The following is a 5,441-nucleotide window of genomic DNA, read 5'->3' on the forward strand; positions in this document are numbered from 1 at the left end:
TCTCTCTCTGTTTCTCTCATAAATAAATAAATAAATATTTTTTAAAAATTCTTTTGTCATTTTTGTTTCTTTGCATTTCCATGTAAATTTTAGAATCGGCTGAGCAATGTCTACCCAAAAAATATGATCAAGATTTTGATTAGGATTGTATGGCTTCTATAGACCACTTAAAGAAGAGTGGAAAATTAGTCTTCTGATCCATGAACATTATACATCTGTCCATTTATTTAGATTTTCTTTAATGTCTATCAGTAATGGATTCGTGTCCTTCAAAGAGAAAGATGTGGAGACACACAGCCACACAGGGAAGAAAGCCATGTAAAGACAGAGACAAAGATTGGAATTACGCTACCACAAAGCAAAGAATGCCAAGGGTTGTTGGTAACCAGTCTTGTGTGAGACTACACAAGTTGGGTAAGGAATCTTCCCTAGAGCCTTTGGGGAGAGCATGGTCCTGCCAACACCTTGATCCCAAAACCATGAGAGAATAAATTTCTGTTGTATTAACCCAACCAACTTGTGGTAATTTGTTACAGCAGCCCTAAGAAAACCAATGCATGATTATAACACTAATTATTTCAATTTTGCTGATTTTTTTCAAGTTCAGTACTTGGAAATTCATCCCATTGAAGCAAGCTTTAAATGACACAATTTTTAAAGTATATTCAAACTTTGTGTTAATATAGTCAGCACGGTACTTAAAGAACTGCAACTTAAAAAATATTTTTAATAACCTAATAAACATCCTGAAATATGGCATGTCTATTTCCTTAAACTTTTATTTTGGAGAATTTTTAATAAAAAGTTTATACTTATTGAAGTGTATTTAAATAATATGAATGACTTTAGAATTGCTAAAAGCCAAAGGTAAATTTCATTTACTAAAATTTGTGAGAGGCCATTACTCACCAAGTTAGTGATTTAGTAAACATTAGTTGCATGTTTACTGTGTGCTAGGCACTGAGCTACATCTAGGACGTAAAGCTCCTTCTGGCAAGGAGATGCATGACCGCATAGAGATATTACTGAATGAATCATCAAATTCTTTTCATTTCTGGGATTTTATTATTCCACAAAATTAGAGAAGACTTCAGTTTGTAAATTAAGTTGTCATTGTACCTTATTTTTAAGAAGCATTTACTTATAAAATAGCATTAAAAGAATCACCTAGCCTGAAAGAGTGTATTTTCATAATAATAAGACAAAGTTAATTTACTTCATCTGGCAAGTGGCATATCAGCTCATGCAGAAGTCCAAAACAAACTGGACCAGGCAGTTCTAGAGACTGTGACTACATCAGTGGAGAATTTGCTCTATCAGACCCAACAACTATTGCACCTTAGGATAAGTCAGGAATACCAGCATTAATGTGGTGCCTGGGTGGCTCAGTTGGCTAAGCATCTGATTTTTGATTTGGGCTCAAGTCATGATCTCAGAGTCATGGGGTCAAGTCCCACTTTGGGCTCTGTGCTCAGAGCTCTTGTCTTTCTCCTTCTACTCCTCCCCGCACTATGCACACTCTCTCAAATAAATAAATAAAATACCAGCATTTTAAAGAAAAAGAAAAAAAAATACCAGCATTACCACGTACTCCCTTTCAAAATGTCATTGGGAAATTGAAGAAAATAGATAGCTATGTCATTACTTAACCCTTCTGGATAGCTGTATAGTCACTTTGGCCACTTGACCTGCTCTATGAAAGTACAGCTTAAAAATTAAACATATAATAGCAAAGAATCAACTAACTGTTTAATTATGGAAAAATGGAAGCTCGGGGAAGACATTATGATGAGTGGCCAAAATGTGTTCTCTGAGTACTTACCTTTTCTCTGACTTGCTAACCATTTGAAGATGATTTATTCAAAATGATAAATCTACAGATAATTCAAATCATTTCAGACATTAAAACAATATTACCAACTTTAGTTTGAAGTTACCTTTGTGACTAAAGATCAGTATTTCACCAGTCCTATAAATACCACTTTTTCACTGGTTAAGGCACATAGAAAGATAACAGTTTCTAAAATCTTACAAATAATACAAAATTAAGATATGTCATAAATAAGTGTCTAGGAACATTAAACCCAATATTTCAATCAAGTAACATCTTTGTAAGGGATCTTGGATAATTACTTAGGAAAACGTATTCTCAAGCAAAAGAAAATTTTTTAAGATTTTATTTATTTATTTATTTATTTGAGAGAGAGAGAGAGAGAGAGAGAGAGAACATGCACAAGGGGAGGAGGGGCAAAGGAAGAAAGAGAAGCAGACTCCCTGGGATGAGGGACTCAACCCCAGAACCCTGAAGGCAAATAAATGCTTAACCAACTGAGCCACCCAGGCGCCCCTGAAGCAAATAATTTCTTCACGTTTGATAAATAAATTTTACACTCAAGAGAGCATTTAGAATACAGGAAAATTTCAATTTCAGAATTTCACAGTTAATATTTAAACATGCAGTGGAACATATTTAAGTTTTTGTGTCGAAAGTCTCAGGTTGGTTTGAATAACATTTGGTGTTCCATTATCACAAAGTAACTTGACTCTTACATTGCCTATTCCTTAAAGAGATGCCCTAAACTTGGGGTGAGGGGAGGGGTGGATCAGGAAAGTGATCACACTGGGGTTAGCTATCTTACTATGATTAAATGATAATATTTCAGTTATTTATTGCTGTGTAACAAGCCAGTCCAAAACCCAACTCAAAACGACAGCAGTTATACTAGTTTTCATGATTCTGTGGTCAGCAATTAGGGTAGCCTCAGTCGGGCAGTTCTGCTCGATGTAGTGTCAATTTGGGTCATGCACATAGGATGCATTCAGCTAGAGGCTAGCTGGCCTGGAAAATCCAAGAAGGCTTCATTACCACGTCTGGCAGCTCAGTGCCCTTCCTAAAAGTGGATGCTCTGTGGTTTCTCCTCATTCAGTAGTCTAGCCCAAACTGCACAGCATGGTGACTGGCTTTCCTACAGCCAAAGTGGAAGCTGCCAGAACTCTAAAAGGCTAGGTCTGGAACTGGCACAGTGTCACTTGCACTGGTTTCTGTTTGCCAAAGCAAGTCATAAGGCCACCCCAGATTCAAAGGGGCAGGGAGGTAGCTGAGTGATGTAAAGGGTAGAGCAGCATGAACACATTTGGAAGGAAGGAATAGACATAAGTCATCTTTGGGGACTACCCACGAAAAATAGTCAATACAGGGAAGGCTTAAATGATCATAGATCTCTCATTTAAAAAAAATAAAAACCAAAACGCTGATCTAATTTTTTCACCACTTTAAATTTGTTTTGTTTGAAAAAAATAAATACAAGGAACCAAAAATCTCATAACATACCTTGTGATGAACAGGATCACAGTAGTAAGCAAGGATTTGTCTTTAAGAATGCCTTTGAGGGGGCAACCCTGGTGGCCCAGCGGTTTAGCACTGCCTTCGGCCCAGGGTGTGATCCTGGAGACCCCAGGTCGAGTCCCACGTCGGGCTCCCTGCATGGAGCCTGCTTCTCCCTCTGCCTGTGTCTCTGCCTCTCTCTCTCTCTCTGTGACTATCATAAATAAATAAAAAAAAAATTTAAATTTAAAAAAAAAAAAAAAGAATGCCTTTGAGGAACACCTGGGTGGCTCAGTCAGTTAAGCATCCAACTCTTAATTTCAGCTCAGGTCTTGATCTCAGGATTGGTTTTAGGATTGTGAGATCCAGGATTGTGCATAAGGTTCCACAATGGGCAGAGAGCTTGCTTAAAATTCTTTCTCCCTCTGCTCCTTTCCTGCCTTTCTCTCTCCCTCTCTGAAGAAAAAAAAAAATGCCTTTGCTAACTATGTACTAAACAAGAGAGGAAGAAATATTGGAAATATAGAGAATATGTTCCCTGCTTTCAAGTATCCATGTTTAATCTGAGATCAGCATCAACTCATCACATCAATAAAAAATATGAAAGAGCAAGAAATAAGTACTGACTTGTTATGAAGTCATGTGGTATAGGCCAATGTGACTGATGCTCCAGGGGGGACATATTAATGATAAAGAATAACCATTAAAACTTCCCTGAAAAAATGGGACTTGAAAAGAAGACAGAGCAGTATAGGTGAGGGTAGAAATATAAGCAACTCTAGAAGTAAAAAAAATAAATAAAAATTGCATATGTTTGTAGAGTAGTGAGAAGACCCAACACACCAGAAAGGAAGCATGCAAATTTAGATAGAGTGAGGCTATCTTAAAAGAACTTGTAATTAGAAGATACATAAAGGATAGGAAGCTAAAGTTATCTAATCCTGCCCTGTCCAATAGAGTAGCCTCAAATTACAAGTGGCTATTTAAATTTAAGTTAATTAATATTAAATAAAATTTAAAATACAGTTCCTCAGTTGCATTAGTTGTACTTCAAAAGCAAATTGAACACCAATAAAAAATAAATTTATTATTAAAAAAAAAAAAAGCTCAATGGCCACATACAGCTAGTGGCTACCCTATAGGTTAGTGCAAATTATAGAACATTCCCTTCATACTCTAGAGGTCTATCAGACAGTGCTGACAACCTGTTATACTTCCTAATATTTCTGAAATCTACTCAACTTTCATTTTCCTTCTGCTATTATCAGTAGTTCGGTTTACTATCCTCTTTTACCTAGGATAATGCAACACTCTCTTACCTTGTCTCCCTGTTTCCAGTCATGTCCCATTCTAATGAATGCACTTTATAAAACATTAAGCTGGTCTTTTGTTAAGTCCTACTGAAATCATTTGTGCCATTCTCTTTGCCTGGAATATTTCTCTAGGGAAAGAGTTCCCTAGCTCACAGTTAGTCTTAAGGTCCCAAGTTATTTTTTTTTAAGATTTTATTTATTTATTCATGAGAGACACAGAGAGAGGGGCAGAGACATAAGCAGAGGGAGAACCAGACTTCTGCAGGAAGCCAGATGCAGGACTCCATCCCAAGACCCTGGGATCAAGACCTGAGCCAAAGGGAGATGCTCAACTACTGAGCCATCTAGCCATCCCAAGCAAGGTCCCAAGTTAGATACCACCTCCTCACCAGGCCTTCTCAAAGACCTCTGAGTCTCCATATTCTTATCTTTAAAATGATACTTTCATTTATGTTGCATGATTGGTGATGTATTTAATAATGAATTAAAGGTAATGGTAATGTATTTAATGTAAAGGTAAAGGTAAGGTATTTAATAATGTAGTGCTTAGCACTCAAAATGAAACTAGTGATAATGCTTGTGGTGATGGTAATAATTTGGTAATGATGATTTTAAACTCTCTAGTTCTATTTTTCTCTTGTAAGCTACCCAGAGCAGCATTCCAAGAAGTGCCACCAATCTGTCAAGTAATCATTTAAAAGTATTTACATAGCTCATATGACTAACCAGGATCCATATTCACTACAATTCAATCACATGGCCTTTCCTTTTTTTTTTTTTTAAAGATTTTTATTTATTCATTC

Source organism: Vulpes lagopus, chromosome 21 (genome assembly GCF_018345385.1).
Source record: "Vulpes lagopus strain Blue_001 chromosome 21, ASM1834538v1, whole genome shotgun sequence".
NCBI classification, from domain to species: domain Eukaryota; kingdom Metazoa; phylum Chordata; class Mammalia; order Carnivora; family Canidae; genus Vulpes; species Vulpes lagopus.